Below are 18,115 nucleotides of genomic sequence, written 5' to 3'. Positions count from 1 at the left end.
AATAATGCTATTGGCTACCAAAATACCGAGTTTCTAGGAGATATCAATGATTGAAACAATGGGGAAAATATTTGAAATGAGGACTTTCCTGGGAAAAAGAATTTGTAGAACCACTTTAGGGCAGGCATTTTCCTCTCCTGGAGTTCAGTTCAGTTGCTGAGTCGTGTCCGACTCTTTGCAGCCCCATGGACTGCAGCACACCAGGCTTCCCTGTCCCATCACCAACTCCGGGAGCTAACTCAAACTCATGTCCATTAAGTCAGTGATGTCATCCAACCATCTCAACCTCCGTCATCCCCTTCTCCTCCCACCTTCAATCTTTCCCAGCATCAGGGTCTTTTCAAATGAGTCAGTTCTTCACATCAGGTAGCCAAAGCACTGGAGTTTCAGCTTCAGCATCAGTCCTCCCAATGAATATTCATGACTGATTTCCTTTAGGATGGACTGGTTGGATCTCCTTGCAGTCCAAGGGATTCTGAAGAGTCTTCTCCAACACCACAATTCAAAAGCATCAACTCTTCAGCACTCAACTTTCTTTATAGTCCAACTTTCACATCCATACATGACTACTGGAAAAACTGCTAGAGTACTCATTTTTTAATCAGATAGGCAGAAGCTCTTGGTTAGCGTTCACTTGTTTTTTTCCTAGTATAGCAAGTTTTTCTTGAACTATGGCCTCTTCTTCCAAAAACTGAGAACAAAAATATAAGTAACTACTTCAGTTCATTTGTATTCAGAAAATCAAGAAGCTCTCAGAAAAGCTTCTTGGCATATAGTAAAAGTTCAGGCCCTCCTATAAAAGCTATGCCAGTGTTAGGGGAAACACTGACTGAAACCACTCACCCAGGCCAGGCAACATAGTATTCACCAGTGTAAGTTATTTTATAGCAGGAGGTCCTGGTAAGGAACCCAGAGCTAACAAGCCACCCCCAACCAGAAGAATTCAGGAAAGATCAAAAGGAGATGCCATATGTCCTACCATACTTCCAGAATCCTCCTCAATGGAATCCATCTTGGCTTAGCAAGGCGTGCACCATCAGGAAGGACCCTGAGTCAGAATGATTGACCAGAGACAACCCAGAAACTAATCCCATCACCAAAAAGCCCGAGACTGTGAGCCACGTGGCAGAGCAGTTCTCCTGGGTTTCCTTACCCTCCTGTTGTCTGCCCAGGCTCCCTTTCCCAATAAAGTCTCTTGCTTTGTCAGCACATGTGTCTCCTCAGACAATTCATTTCTGAGTGTTAGACAAGAGCATGCTCTCGGACCCTGGAAGGGGTGCCCCTTCCTGCAATACCAACCCTTTCCTCATGGCATCACTTCTGCCTTTGTGGGGATACTCTATTCTGTGCAGCTAATCAAAGTTGCAAACTATCCTGGTTCCTCCATCCTGGACCAAACAGCCTCCCAACCAACTCTTCACCTTGGGATTCTTGCTCCAGACGTAGGTGGGGCAAAAGAACTCCCACCCCAACCCTTGGTCAAATCTGGACTCTCTATCTTGGAATTACAATACTATCTTTTAATACCAGATAGCATTCACTGGACTGGTATCAGCTGTTTCCTATTAGACACAATGTTCTTTTCAATAGACTACTTTGTTTCACACTGACAGTCATTTTTCACCCTGCATGGAAGAATTTCAAAGGCAAGAATCCTGTATTACACTGTAAACAAACAAAATTAGACTCAAAATTGCCTTTTTTGATTTTGATATATTAATCAACTCTTCAGGAAAGCTTCTAAACATTTTCAATTACATAAAAAACAGGCTGGCAACATTTTCCAACTTCTCAAAAAAAAAAACAAGCTTAATTAAAGGTTTGTTTTCTATCCCACAGATACTGTATAATACATATTTGCAACTATTTCTGTTTTAGGACAGATTGATTAATAGCATCAGCTCTAAAATCCCAGCATGTCCACAGGGGGTAAAAAGTATTTCTGTCTGTGATCTTTATTAACCAAGGCAGATATATCTATTTTGCTGTGTTTGCTTCTTCCTGCAGCAGCAGCCTTGGATACCTGCACCTCTCGGATACTACAGGCTTCACTGTTGCCATTAAATGCTAATCGTTGGTCAGGTGCACACTCTAGTGATAGACGGCAAATAGTGGGTTAAATGAGCCCAGGACAAAGAAGTCTTGATATGCCAAAGAGCTGGCCTCCCTCCTGTACTTGACATCTGTCTTGACTGGGCAGGAAAACTGGCATTTCAACTAACAATGAAAACATCCTAAAAAACAAAACAGGAAATATGGTATAGTTGACAGGGATAAATAAAAGAAAATGTATACTGGACAATTATGTGTTTAATAGATTAGATGACAACAATAGCTAAAGTGCTTAAATTATGTCTGTTACTTAAAGAAGTGGAAATCATAGGAAGAATGCTACCAAGACAACTGAAATGTTTACACATCCTTCCCTAAATGTATTCTTTAAGAAAAGAGCTTAAGACTGCTCCTGCTGCTAATTGCCAAAGTTTTTTTGTAACCTTTAGAGGACTATCTTATCTACTAGTTAAAACTTGCAAGTTATCAGGATTTACTGAATCCCTGCAGTTTGCAGAGTGTGTCACATGCAAGAATACAAAAGAATCAGAATACAGAAGATCTGCTGATAAAGGGGGCTTACATTACAGGGTAGAAACCAGACAAAAAATTTGCAAAATACATAAGAATACTCTGAAATGTGAAAATGAATATAATCTGTTATGTAATTATTTAGGGCTTTATGTGACCCAAAAAGCCTTGGGATTTCACCTCCCTTACTGGCTCAGGCGGTAAAGAATCCACCTGCAATGCAGGAGTCCACCTGCAGGAGATGCGGGTTTGATTGATTTGATTGATTGATGCGGGTCAGGAAGACCCCCTGGAGAAGGAAATGGCAACCCACTCCAGTATTCTTGCCTGGAAAATCCCATGGACACAGGATCCTGGTGGGCTACAGTCCATGGGGTCACAAGAGTCAGACAGAACTTAGTGACTAAACCACACCACTGAAATGAAACACAGAACTTGAAAGCTTTCAGCACTTGAAGGAGTTTCCCCAGAGGATGTAGGGACTAATCAAGTAATCACTGCTCTGTCCTGTGATTTCTCTCTCTCTCTCTCTCACACACACACACACGTTTTCTTGGCACTCCTTAATACAAATGAGACATACTAAGATTTTCAAAAAGACTGTTATTTCACTTTGTGTAAGATTCTTAAAAAGCAGTCAAGTTTATGGAGTCCAGCACAACAGCTACCCAAACCCCTTGGCCCCAACAAATATTCACATTCTTACTCCCCAGAGGAGCTCAACATGAGGCTGGGGGTTCATGGACACCATTAAAGAAAATTTTTAGGGCCTGTCCTAATATTCTCCCAAATTTGAGATGCCTCTCATCTCCAGCAAAAACTGCGCTTAAATTCTTTATAGCAAGATGGGGAGAAAATTTCAGGAGGCCAGAAGATTGAGACTCACACGATTTTCACTTCCTATCAAATGATACACCAAATAATATCTCAGTATTACTCACACTACTTCCTGAATTCTGCTTAAAAGTGAAAGAATTTTAATTTTCCAAGGCTGGTTTCCTTAGGGACTGAATTGGAGGAAGGTTTCCCAGAAAGCAGAGTCCTAAAAAAGGTTTTGAATTGTCTATGGACAGAAATTAAAAACCCACAGTGACATCCTTTACACCTTCGTTTTGCCTTGCATGGGACAGGAAAGAACAATTTCTTCCCAGTCTCTCTCTACAGATGTACCTACTAAAAATTGCTGGCAAGCAGGTGTTCTCAATTAACAGGCTTTAAGCAGGTATTTCTTAAGCTTTATGCAAACGTTTCTCTTTTCCTCATTCTAAATATACAGCAGCCTATCTACCAGAAAAGGGGATGGGGGTTTTGTTCTTTGATTAAGAAGAACAGTGATCATCATCTATTAGTCTATTTAACACCAAGAAAAGAAGCCATGCCAAGGGCCCACGCCCCAGCTGGGCACTTTCCTACCGGTCTCTCTGAACAGGCCCACCTGTGCAGCTCACTCACAGTTGGCTTCGCCTAGATGACTGATGAAATACCTAAAGAGACACTGTCACCCTTTACTGAGACCCTCCATCATCTACATTCATGGTCTGGTAACTAATAACAAATCTCTTGATGAAGCCATATGAAAAGTGACTCCTCCTTTACTATTATAGAAGGGGAATACTACTCTGTCAGTAACTCTACACAGTAAGAGTGTGAAGAGACAGTAGCCAAAATGCAGTGTCTTATCCAGTAGTGAAATTAACTGAGGAGAATTTCTTAAAGGTGTTAAGATCTCCCTGTAGACTTGATCATTCTCCAATTAACCAAATGTATTTATTTTATAAGTCTCCTATAAATTGTAACCCTGGTAATTTACATGAATCAATTAATGCCTATGTCTAGTAATCATCCAAAAGAAAAATTAAATATATTGAAATATATGTAAGTTAATTTTTTGTTTCACTTATCACAACATGAATCCTTTCTCACATATGTTCGTTCAGTCTTATTAATCTACAGCTGCTATTGCATTATTCTGTGCTCATGACTTTTAAAAAAGGAGGAAAGTTAATTTTAAGACACCCAAATTAAGCATTTTTGGTAGGAAAACACTATGTCAATTCAAAAGAGATTGCTGTGCTAATGTAACGAAAGATCTACAGCATTCCTTACACTGAGAGAAGTAACCCCCCATTCAGGTTGGCCCCAAAATGATGGGGTACCCAAAAGGAAATGAAATCACAGCAAAATGGGACCCTATGAGGGTTAATAATTTTATAATTTAATATTTACATGATTATAACTAAAACATTAACTCCAAGTATAAAGAAATGTAACTGGTTAGTACAAGTTTAAATACTTACAGTTATCAAGACAGTGGTCATTGGCAAGTGAAACCATGAAAGGAGAGGTCCCTGCTATGCCTGGTCCTGCTGAGCAATTTTCAGACCTCAGCTCATTCTGGCAGCTACAAGCAAATATACAGAAACCAGAATTATAATTACATGATTTTACATTGTATCAATTAGCATGCTTCCACTGAAAATAGTAAAAGGCTGAGTAAAATTGGTTTCAACAACGACTTTTATTATATCACAAAACAAGAGGTCCACAGGTAGAGTAGCTCCAGGGTGAGTTCGCTGGGTAACTTAACAACGTCAAATAGGAACCAGGCCTTTCTGTCTACTCTGCCAATGAAATCATGCTGGCTTGTCCCCCTCCTCAAAGTCCTAAGACAGTTTCTGCAATTCCAGGCACTATATAAAGATGGCAACATTAAGAGGCAGAAATGTTTCCTTCTATGTATAAATTTTATCCAGAAGCACCCTCCTTCCCAAAGACTCCTCTCAACTCTCATTGGTCAAAACTATGTCACAAACTCATGTCTAAATCAACTACTGGAAGGGTAAGAATGAGAATTAGAATGTCTGGTTTTGACTACTCAAGATTTACCTCCCTGTAAGGTTGAGGGTTACTCCAACTTCCCCTAAAGCCTAATATCTGAGGGAAAAATAGGATTCTAATAGCAAGAAACTGTGTTCCTCCAAGGAGGTGTATTTTACGTTAGTGGAGTAGGCAGCCTAAAATATCTGCTACATACATCTAATAAGTATAGAAATAGACCTTAACTCCCTACACATGGCTCAATGCATAAAGCTGACACTAATGGTTTAACTGATGGACAGTATCATAGATCTAAGATTAGCCATTGTTGCTGCAGAGGTATATCTTCATAGAAACCTGCAAAGACATGAATCTCTCTTTAAAAGGCAGTAAGTGATTATAATTGAAGAACAAATCATGGCTAAATCCATATTATCTATATGAACCCAGAAAAGATATTTCCTCTTTTATTGAAAAATCAAGGATTCCCTTTACAAGAAATTTCTCTTCCAATGAGTTTCCTGTAATAGTTTCACATTCCAGATGTGCATTTGTAATAAGCTTGCGTTGGTTAGTTGGGCTCAATTTATCTAATGAGCCACTCAAGTGGACAATTCTTGATGTAAATTAGGAATTGTGGCTGCATTAAAAAGTAATTTATTATATAAAGTACAATCTGAATATACTCAGACATACATCATTTAATTTTTTCCTTTCCATTCATTTATTACATGGCCATCTCACACATGGAAAAGAATAGCTAAGATACTTGTTAAATATGCTCTTTTCTAAAATATTTTATCAATTCTAATGAGAAATAACAGTGATGAAATATTTTTAATGCCATATCAAATATATTTAAGTGATGTCAGGAGCGACAATGTGGCACAACCATAAAGCAATCCACTGTGAGGGAAGAAACATGAATTCTAACAGCATTTCTTCAGTACTCACTATGTACCAGGCACTGTGCTAAGCATTTAACTCACATTCGTTTATTTAATCTTCATAATATCCCAACAAACTATGTACCATGACTATCCCTTTTTAAGATGTGGAAAGTGAGGCACAGACAGATGACCTAGCTGGCACAAGATCACAGAACTAATAAGTGGCAGGGGCAGGCTGTAGAACTTCAGAGGCAAAACACGTATCCATAGTTCAATATGACCTCTCTAGTCCTAGAACTGCCACTAGTTGCTTAACTTTGTTGGAACCACCGTTTCCTAATGAGTTAAATAAAGAGTTGAGTGGAGATCTTTAAGAAAATTTCTAGCTCTAACACTTAAAATATCATGAAAACTGTAATCTTACAGAGTCATCCTCTGTTAAACTCTTTATATTAAAGTTGCATTTATCACAAAACCAAACACCCATGTCTGGATACTTACTTTCTAGTAACAACTGGAAGACAATACAGAGGAAGAAATAACTAAAAAGCCAATCATGGTATATAAGTCACAGGAAAATACATCTCCTTGGAGGAATACAGTTGCAGCTTATCAGACCTAAACTCATGAATCTCCTCAGACTCTGGGTGTGAGACCTACCTAGAGGAAAGGTTACATAACTGGGTTTTCTATAATATGGTTTCTAAATTACCTAAAAGCTTCCAAAGCATGTACAACATTTTCTGACATTAGTCAGTGGAAAACTCTTCACCTTTCAGAGCAATAAGCCCCCTTCAATCTGGACCACCTAACTCTCACTTTCAAAGGAATTAGAATTGAATTATTTTAAAACATCTAAACAAACATAATTACAAGTACTTATAAGATGATTCCTCAAAATAACCTCTTTGGAGTATCCAGACAGAGACACAGAGTAGAGCTATACATTTGCAGAAGAATTAATATTAAATTATTTCTCCAAACACTGTGAACTACCCATTAGAGTGACCATTCAGCTTATCTGAAGCGCAAAATTTTAAGTCTAAATTACTAAAGCTCAAATTTTATTTTAATAATGCAACCAGGGTTGGGCAGTGTCTTCTTTCACTCTGTGAAGTACATGCTGTGCTTTTTCACTGTGTGTGAAGAGGGCATCAAGTGCTCTAAGTTCTGGAAGACTGACGGGCATTTTCTTAAAATCTACAGAACTCCTGTTGCTCCCTGACAGGATAAACACAGAAAAGGAGTGCAAAGGATAGAAAATTTCAAAACACACATCTTTTTAAAAAGTTAATTGAATAATTTCAGCAAATTTTTGTAAGGATCAGTTTTCCTTGTTTAGAGACAGTTTTCTTTTGGATACTCAGTAATATCTCAATTATCCCCAGTAAGTAAAGGATATAACAATATATAGAATACATAAATAATTTTTGTATCCTACTATGTGTGTTTGTAGGTATTTTGTTATATAGGCTATTTTGCTTTCCTATTGCATTTTTTATGTTAAATCATATGTTAATTTGTTATTCCTGAACAACAACAAAAATATACTCTGAGAAAGCCCAAAGCATTGCGAATGCCAATGTCAAGTTGCGAAAAATAAATCTGCTACAGTATGCAAGGACTAATCCATAACAACTTTCTTAAAAAGATAGTTTTAGCATGTTTACATCTATAATGTAAAATGTATCCCAAATAAAAGTGCTGGGCACCTCTATTCCCATATACTCGTAATTCCGCTGTCCTACTCATTGCAAAAGACCCTGATGCTGGGAGGGATTGGGGGCAGGAGAAGAAGGGGACAACAGAGAATGAGATGGCTGGATGGCATCACTGACTCGAAGGACATGAGTTTGAGTAAACTCCTGGAGCTGGTGATGGAGGGAGGCCTGGCATGCTGAGATTCATGGCGTCGCAAAGAGTCAGACACTACTGAGCAACTGAACTGAACTGAACTGAACTGAACATTTATGGAACAGATAAATTAAGAAGAGCTTTATAAGAATTTTCAGCAAGAAAGAAAAGTTAGGAAGCTGGATAACTGCACATAAAGCCGCTACTGACAAGAACCTTCTGCCTGTCATTTAAATGTTTTTTATATTAGAAAAGCATGATGCTCTTTTGAGGTTGTTTCTCCCCTTAGTCCTTCGGGCCAGATTCTGCAGACAATGGGGGGAAATGAGAGGAATTACTACTTGGTCTTGCCTGAGCTATTAAGTTTATAGTAAAATAAAATAAGGTAAAATATTGCAAAACAAAGTAATTAAAGCTAACATAGATACTCAGCAACAAGAGTCAAACAAGTATGAATTGAAATAATGAAACTCATTCTGTAACTGTGAGACCTTCAGATCCAAGGGAAGTGGAATCATCAGTCAAGTTCATGAGCAGGGAAGTCCCAGCACCTAATTTCCAAGCCTGGTCAGCCTCTTCCAAACTCTGGCAAATTATTTAACTGCTCTAGATCACGTTTCTTCATAAGTGAAATGGGAATACCCACTTCAAAGGGTCATGGTAAGAAACAAATAATCAGATTGAAAGCAACTGTCAAAGTGTCTGCACCTAGCCAACACTCTATACATGCTAACTGCTACTCTTATTAACCCAGGAGTAAGGATTATTCAACTGAGGGACACTATCTGAACAGAATAGCCTGATCTAAAAATGTCTCTTTTGGATTAAACTCTCTGGCTAATTCTGTTATCTTAAAATGTAAATTATGGGAGTAGGTCTGGTCTTTACAAGGATGTATCCTGCCTGAGGACAATCTTTGGATTAAACCTTCTGGCCAACTCTGTTATCTTAAAATGTAAATTATGGGAGTGGGTCTGGTGAGGTCTTTACAACCTCCAGATATTCTTTGGATTCATTGGAGAGTATATAACTCCATTACTAACACTAGCAAAGGGGGTACTCTTTTGCCCCCTTCTGATGCCTATGTCAGAAGCTTTCTCTATCTCCTTTATACTTTGATAAAACTTTATTACACACAAAAAAAATAAAATAAAATAAAAATGTCTCTCATTTCTCATACTGATATAATTTAAGTTGTTCCTTTCATGAATTCTTTTTTGAAAACTTAATTTCAAAAGTAATACACATATATTTTATAAATAAAAAATACTAAAGAATATGTTAAGAGTCCTATACCCATCTCTAATACCAACTGTGACTATCTTACTTTAAAGGTAACAACTATTCTTGGTTTGATGTATTATATGTGTGTCTATGCTTTTACATGTTTAAACAAAAATAGATGTGGTTATTTATAATCCTTTAAAGTAGAAATTGAATCATGTTATAAAAATCACTCTATTATTTGGTCTTTCACTTATCAACATGTCCAGGATATCCTTCAGTATATGTTACTATATGAAGATTTATGCTGTTGACATAAGTTTAATATTAAATTTTAAATAAGGAGAAAAAATGATGAAAATAAAGAGGCAGCATTCTTTCATCATGTTTGACTTTTAAGAGCAATGACGGCTTTGTGATTACATTGATTTTTAAGTCCTTTACCATTTAGAGATATCCACTGAAACATTTGGGCTTCCCTGATAGCCCAGTTGGTAAAGAATTTGCCTGCAATGCAGGAGATCCTGGTTTGATTCCTGGGTTGGTGAGATCTGGAGAAGGGAAAGGCTACCCACTCCAGTATTCTAGCCTGGAGAATTCCATGGACTCATGGGGTCACATAGAGTCAGACACAACTGAGCAACTTTCACTTTCACTGAAATGTTTACCAATAAATTATATCATACATAAAGCAGACACATTACTTTGCCAACAAAGGTCTGTCTGGTCAAGGCTATGGCTTTTCCAGTGGTCATGTATGGATGTGAGTTGGACTATAAAGACGGCTGAGCGCCGAAAAATTGATGCTTTTGAACTGTGGTGTTGGAGAAGACTCTTGAGAGTCCCTTGGACTTCAAGGAGATCCAACCAGTCCATCCTAAAGGAGATCAGTCCTGGGTGTTCATTGGAAGGACTGATGCTGAAGCTGAAACTCCAAAACTCCAATACTTTGGCCACCTCATGTGAAGAGCTGACTCATTGGAAAAGACCCTGATGCTGGGAGGGATTGGGGGCAGGAGGAGAAGGGGACAACAGAGGATGAGATGGTTGGATGGCATCACCGACTCGATGGACATGGGTTTGAGTAGACTCTGGGAGTTGGTGATGGACAGGGAGGCCTGGCATGCTGCGATTCATGGGGTCGCAAAGAGTCAGACACGACTGAGCAACTGAACTGAACTGATTGGCTTCAAAATAATTGGAAGAGGGATAGAGAGAAGGAAACTGATGGGACAAAAAGAATGCAAGATTGGCCATGAATTAATAATTAAGCTGGTTGGTGAGTATATGAGTGTTTTTATTTTTCAGGGCATGTGGGATCTTAGTTTACCAACCAAGGATCAAATCTGCATCTCCTGAATTGCAAGGTCGACTTTAACCCACTGGATCACCAGGCAAGTCCCCATATGAGTCTTAATTAGACAACTCTCTTCTCTGTATTTTTAAATATTTTTGAAAGTTTCTATATTGAAAAATTTAACATTTTTCGATCTGTAAATTTTAGATGCTAAATTCCAAACAGCTATGAATTTAACTTACAGTAATTAATTTCTGATTAGGTAATTTAATCAACAAAACCAATGGTTCCCAACACCCATCCCCTAAGCAGCACAAACAAACTTAGCTTCCTCATAGTCTGAATGTTGCTATAAAAATCCAAATACAATAACCAGCCCAGAGAAGCAATATTCACTAATGTTATGGGAGTATTTATTGACAACAGTAAATTATAAACTATTATAATTATTGCTTTTTAGAGTTAATGACAGACAAAGTGTTTTTCTCTTATATTGAAATTAGAGCAGCTGGATGAAAATAGAAAAACAGTTCTTTAGTCTATGTATGGCAAGAAAAAGAAAAAATCAAGAAGATAATGCTGAGTGCTCTACTCATCCAGATAAAAAGACACAATCTTTTTATCTTTCTGGTGTACTCACCAAAGCTCTGCCCCCCTGAAGCCAAGAGGACACCTCTGTATGTCACTGGAGTAGAATACTTTCTGAATCTTTGGTTTGTATTTTTCTCTATATACACCTCAATAGTTTCAAGAGGGCAGACAACCCCTTAAGATCTTAAAGTCCACAGAACACAAGTTTGCATGGATTCTACAGTTCTTCCTGACTCTTGGCAGTGTCTACACTCACTGAAGAAGTACATCCGTGAGGCCTGAAGCCAGATGGGATAGCCAGAGTACCTTCTGAGGCAGCAAAAGGTAAAAGGAAAAGTTTTCTCAATATTAGAAAGAGGTCAGAAGGATTCAGAAGGTCTAGTGAGACACAGAGCATGCAAGACAAGAGGGTGTCTGTGTGGTACACCCAGAGAAGTTGAACACTTGGCCCCCTAGTCCTCTCAAAGATTCCTAACACCAAGCATGGACTACAAACAGTGGTAAAAGAGAGTCTAGTGGACCTAGTTAGCTGGACAATGGCATCTCCAATGAGGTCCAATGATCAATTACAAGAGCTATGATCTTCACTATGATTTGGCACCATTTAAGATCCTGAACCAGAGTCTCCTGCATTGCAGGCGGATACTTTACCAACTGAGCTATCAGGGAAGCCCATCCCTGATTGGGGAAGATCCCCTGGAGAAGGGATAGGCTACACTCTCCAGTATTCTTGGGCTTCCCTTGTGGCTCAGCTGGTAAAGAATCCAACTGCAATGCGAGAGACCTGGGTTCAATCCCTGGGTTGGGAAGATCCCCTTCTGGCCTGGAGAATTCCATGGACTTGACAGTCCATGGGGTCGCAAAGAGTCAGATGTGACTGAGTGACTTTCACTCACTCAAGAACCTGAGTTATTGCACAATGTTTGGCACAGGAGAGTATTACATAAATATTTAGATTTAATTCCTGCCATCCCAGAAGTATGATGAGGTTTTACTTAGATCTTGATTTAAGTGACTTCAAATAAAATAAATATGTGCAATAGTTTTTGCAGATCTGTGAATTTTGTTTAATTCACACAGATGACTCCATTTAAAAAGCAATCATGCCAATAAAACTGGCTATGAAAGCAACCCGCATCCATGCTATAATGATAATCATCTTTCACATCTGCACAGCTTTGTACATTTGATAAGGTGTTTTCACCTGTTATCTCATTTGATCCTCCCAGGGTTAAGAGGGTTCAGTAGCTATTAAACTGCTGAGAGTAGATGGGGCAGGAGCAAATGACTTACTGGAAGAGAGGATTTTCTCCCAGGTATCTGGTCATTAGTTATTTCCTTTGCTCAGCTGCATTCTCTCTCTCTCTCTCTCAGAATAAGAGGAAAATTTTATTCAACACTTCCTTTAAAAACATCTGTGCAAAGTCATCATTTCTCAGATGAATTTCACAGAACCCAATGAGGATGACTTCTTAAGAGGTTGCAATTTAGGCTGCCACCCAATGGTGGTAGTAAGTCATGGCCAAACCTTCTCATGAAACAGAAAAACAGAACAAAACAAACACTCCCAGGCACAACGGCCAAAGAAAATAAGTTATAACACTTTGCAATGCCTTCTTACTATCAGAAACAGATATCTTTCTTAAAGTTAAAACTATTCAACAGACATAAAGTTTATTTAGAGAATATTTTTCTATTTCAAACTTTCAAAGCCAAAGGATTTCACAGAAGTTGTCTGTAAGAAATGGGAGTTCGGGGAACGAACAAAGCAGGTAAGGTTTTCATTTCTCTACTTAGTGCATTTGTGTATTTTTGTATTGGTTATGATAAAATGTATTAATCTTATAGCACGCTGTAGTTCAAAAAATAGATAGTTTTTAATCAAAGGAATCTAATATCTAATTCAATTATTTTCCTCTTTTTCACAAAACATCATTGCTGGTTCTCTTTTCAGGAACTGAAAAAAGAATACCTTCATCTCTTTAAGAGTTCACTTTTGTCATGAAAAACCCTGCCCTGGCTTGTCCATGTCTTCTAGGCCAGAAATTTCCAACTGTGGCAAGAACACCAGAGAAGGACTCAGAACAGCACCAGAATGAAAATCTCACTCTCCATCAACCTACACCATCTGGTGAGCATACAAGGCTGAATGCATCTGCCACCACTTTTTCAGGCATACTCAGAGAAAACAGGTAGTAATCGAGGAAAGCGGGGTGGGAGGCAGGGCTGGGGGTTGTTTCTTTTGTAAAGTTGTAACAGGAAATATTTCTCCAAAAGGCAAAAATGCATTTTCATGTCTGTAAAACTTACTACAAATAGTAAATAAAATAACGATAGCTACAAACATAACTTTCTTTGTAAGAAAAAGAATGGGCTTTTTATTTTTGCAGTGTGGGACTCATATTCCTAAGAGTGACAGGGGGATATAAAACAGTGAAAGCCACTGATTTGGCTTGGTTCAAAGTCCCAGCAGCCTCCTTTTCAACTACTGGCTTTGACATCTATAATTTTTTTCAGGAGTAAAAACCTGTCATAGGTAAAGAGAAAACCATTTAGTCTCTCCAGCCCTCTGTCTAACTTTTCTTTTGTTCTTCCTTATTTTTAGTAAACACACAATTTTCCCTCGAAGAAAATAAACACCCATCTTAACTATATCTTGACTTCTACCACCATAACATGTTCCCCCAACAATTCATTTCCACATTCTTTTCCCCTCTGTGAACCCCCTCCATCAAATAAATGTCTTCCAGGTTTAGACATGGTAGCTTCATATGCATAAATGTGATCATATTCTTAAATTTTTTGTCTTCTCAATCCCCATAGCAACTGGCTTCTTTAGAAACTTCCACAGAAAGTCCAAAGATATCATTATCTTTTAACTGAATGGAATATTTTGAATAGAATTAGTTCAGGAAAATAAGGTGGTTTCATTACCACATCCCTGGCCTTTCATTTCTCTGATTTTTTTTTCTTTTGTAAAATAAAAATTTTAATGTCAATTTTGCTAGATAGAATTGGTTAGGTGTTCTGGGGCTTATCAGTTAGTTATTAAAGAATGTGTGTAATTTTAAAAGATGCTATCTCACCCATTTTAAAGAACAGTTTTTCACTTACTGATTTGAGTAAGTATTTATTGAGTATACTAAGAACCGTTTGAAACTGTGAAAGATTCAGGTAACTATAAAGCTCAGAACTGCCCTCCAGTACCTGCAATCATGTTAGATGACAATAAAAAGCAGTGTGTAATTAAACACTGAAACTGTAAAACAGCCCTATCAGCAATGAAGGGGAAAAAAAGAAAGTCATCATTTTTGGTTGATGTAAGAGGAAGATGAAATTTGAATTGGATTTTGAGAGATAGGCAGGATTTGAAAAGTTGAAAAAAGAGAAAACATTATTCCGGGCATCATTCCAGAAATAGAAGGCATTATGAATATTTACATGGAAGGTGAATATGAAATGTTTGGAGGCACAGCGAATAGATCAGTCTGGCTAGAGGAAATGAAGTTGAGGCATACAGTTGAGTTCAGTTTAGTCGCTCAGTCATGTCCAATACAAGACAGGGCCAAAAAGGTAAGAGATAAGGCTAGAGGGCAGGTGTAGAAAGCCTTGTAATCAGTCTGGATTTTATCTAACAGATGATAGGATAAAGTAGTTAAAACAGGAAATTAAAAGAAATTAAGAAGATTATCTTTTTTTTCTTTTTCTGGCTGCACTGAGTCTTCATTGCATGCAGGCTTTCTCTAGTTGAGTCATGCAGGGGCTTTATGCCTGGGACAGGTGAGATCTTAGTTCCCAGATGATGGATCGAACACATGTCCCTCACATTGGAAGGCAGATTCTTAACCCCTGGACCACCAGGGAGTTCCCAGGAAGAGTAATCTGAAAGAACATTTGAGATTACTTAAGGGTTAGACTTTCTCCCTCTCTTGTTTTTTTTCTTCCTCCCTTTACACTTTCAGTTTAAATTCAGTCTCTAAACACTTTTTATTGAATTATAATTAAAATAAACTATTAGTTTCAAGTGTAAAACATAATGATTTGGTATTTTTATTCATTATGAAATAACCAAAATAAAACCAGTTACCATCTATTACCATATAAAGTTGTTACAATATTATTGACAATATTCCCTATATGCACATTACATCTGCATGGCTTATGAACACAGGGATACAAATGAACATAGGGCTACAAAAGCACATGGGGATACAAATATCTTTTCAAATCTGTATTTTCTCCAGATAAATAGCTACAAGTGGAATTGCTGGATCATACAGCAGTTCCATTTTTAGTTTTTTGTTTTTGTTTTTTTTTTGAGGACTCTCAGCAGTTTTCCACAGTGGCTGAACCAAGTTACACTCCCACCAACAGTGCACGAGGGTTCCCTTTTCTCCACATCCTCACCACCACTTGTTTCTTGTCTTTTTGATAACAGCCAGTCTGACAAATATGAGGTATCCCATTGTGGTTTTGATTTGCATCCCCTCATGGTGATGTTGAGCACCTTTTCATGTGCTTTTTGACCATATATTTGTCTTCTTTGGAAAAATGTCTACTCAGGTCCTGATTTTTTAATGGAGTTGTTTGGGATTTTGATTCTGTGGTGTATGAGTTCTTTATTTATTTTGGACATTGACCGCTTGTCAGATATATCATTTGCAAATATCTTCTCCCATTCCATGATTATCTTTTTGATCTGTTGGTGATTTCCTTCACTGTGCACAAGTTTTTTACTTTGATATAGTCCCATTTGTTTATTGTTGCTTCTGTTTCCCTTGCCAGAGAGGACTGCTAAGACTAGTGTCAAAAAGTTACTGCCTAGTTTTCTTCTAGGAGCTTAACAGTTTCAGGCCTTATGTTTAAGACTTTATTCCATTTTGAGTTTATTTTATGTACAGTATAAGAAGTGATCCAGTTTCATTCTTTCTCATGTAGCTGCCCTATTTTCCCAACACCATTTATTGAAGAGAATATCTTTCCCCCATTATATACTTTAGCCTCCTTTGCAATAGATCAATTGACCATAAGAGCATGGGTTTATTTCTGTACTATTCTATCCTATCGTTCTATGCGTACACTTTTGTGCCAGTACCATAATTTTGATTACTAGAACTTTGTAACATGCTATAGCTTTAAGTCTGAGAGTGTGATACTTTCAACTTTGCTTTTTCTTTTTCAAAATTGCTTTGGCTATTTGGGGCCATCTGTGGTTCAATACAAATGTTACCACTGTGTTCTAGTTCTGTGAAAAAAGCTATGCAAATTTTGAAAGGAACTGCATTGAATCTTTGGATTGCTTTGAGTAGTATACACATTTTAAGGATATTGATTCTTCCAGTCCATGAGCATCACATCTCATTTCATTTATTCGTGTTGTTTTCAAATTCTTTTGTCTTTGTCTTATAGTTTTCAAAAGTACAGATCTTTCAATTCTTCGGTTTATTCCTAGGTAATTTTCTTCTTGATGCAATTATAAATGGGACTATTTCCTGCATTTCTTTCTCATAGTTTATTAGCATATAAAAATTGCTAACAAGTTTCTGCATATTAATTTTGTATCCTACAACTCTACTGAATTCATCTATTACTATTACTATTACTTCTAATAGTTTTTGGTGGTCAAAGTAGTATCTCAGAAAGTAAAGAATCTGCCTGAAATACAGGAGACCAGGGTTCGACCCCTGGAGAAGGGAATGGCTACCCATTCCTCTCTTCTTGCCTGGAGAATTCCACAGACAGAGGAGCCTGGAGGGCTACAGTCCATGGGTTGAAAAGAGTCAGACACAACTGAGCAACTAACACTGTCACTTTCTTTACTTTCAGAGTGCTCTTAAGATGAACACAATTCTACTGTGCAATTCTGAAATGATGCCATTGTCCTGGTAAAACAGTTTAATAGCTTCACAGGAACTTTCAAAATCCTACTGACTTAACACATGGCCTTTTCGATCTGGCCCTAGCTTGCCTCTCCACACTTGTAACTTACACAATTGCTATCATTGAAAAAAATTTCCATCTGAATTAAATAACTCCTTCATTCCTCCTGCCCCTTTCCCTTTTTTTCTCTGGCATATGCTTAATTAATCTTGAGGTCTCAACTTAGGTGTCACTTTCCCAAGGAAGACTCTCCAAGCTCCTGAAATCCAGATTAGGTTTCCTGCAATAAGTCTTATCTCAATGACAGCATTTAAGACCTATATCCTTGTCTACAACATACCATTAGGAAGAGATAGTTTCCCTACCACCTACCAAAGGGCCAAGAACATAAGAGGTATTTAATAAAATTTGTTGAAGAATGAAAAAGGTATAAGGCAGAAAAAATAGGAGTCTATGATTGTTACTCATATAAAAGTAGTACGATTTGGCAGCAAGAGGGAAAACATCTTGTGAGAAATAATAGATCTGATGTTGTGTGTCAATTTCCCAACTGATGCTCTTTATTTGTCCTCCATGGCTGTGTCAAGGAAACTCTCTTCCTTCCTGCCTCAAATAGATACTTAACCTTGGCTTTGCTGTTTGGGCTATTACAATGATTATCTTTTCTTTGGGTTATACACCCAATTTCTCTTCAAAAAATTACCCTCCCCCATTGTGTATAGTCCTGAAGGGACTATATATCGGGTCTTGCCCTCTCTTGGCTAAGACTCAATGAGATTCTCTCCTTGACTATGAAAATTTGAAAATCCTAACAACAATCATCTGAAGCTCTTTATTTCTGCAGTGACACTAATTCCTGCTTCCTAGATACCTGTGCTGCCCTGGTTTCTGTCCTTTTAACTTGCCCTTTTCTCCAGCCTTGTTATTAACTATTAGAAATGTCCTTCTAATAAATCCCCATTTTACTTAAAAGCCATGA

General features: G+C 37.8%; 1 long non-coding RNA gene across 1 annotated transcript in view; it reads right to left on the bottom strand.

Moving 5' to 3' along the window:
- Nucleotides 1–1,999: 1,999 nt before the first annotated feature.
- Nucleotides 2,000–18,115, bottom strand: part of LOC133053805 (uncharacterized) — a 20,288-nt gene continuing 4,172 nt past the window's right edge. The window contains exons 2-3 of the long non-coding RNA XR_009692333.1: nt 4,881–4,984; nt 2,000–2,234 (exon numbers count right to left, since the gene is read on the bottom strand). This is a non-coding gene — a long non-coding RNA (uncharacterized LOC133053805). The remainder of the gene's footprint in view (nt 2,235–4,880; nt 4,985–18,115) is intronic.

This window comes from Dama dama, chromosome 4 (assembly GCF_033118175.1).
Source record: "Dama dama isolate Ldn47 chromosome 4, ASM3311817v1, whole genome shotgun sequence".
Lineage (NCBI taxonomy): Eukaryota > Metazoa > Chordata > Mammalia > Artiodactyla > Cervidae > Dama > Dama dama.
The sequence above is the reverse complement of the archived record's forward strand: the minus strand, read 5'-3'. Positions and strand labels throughout refer to the sequence as shown.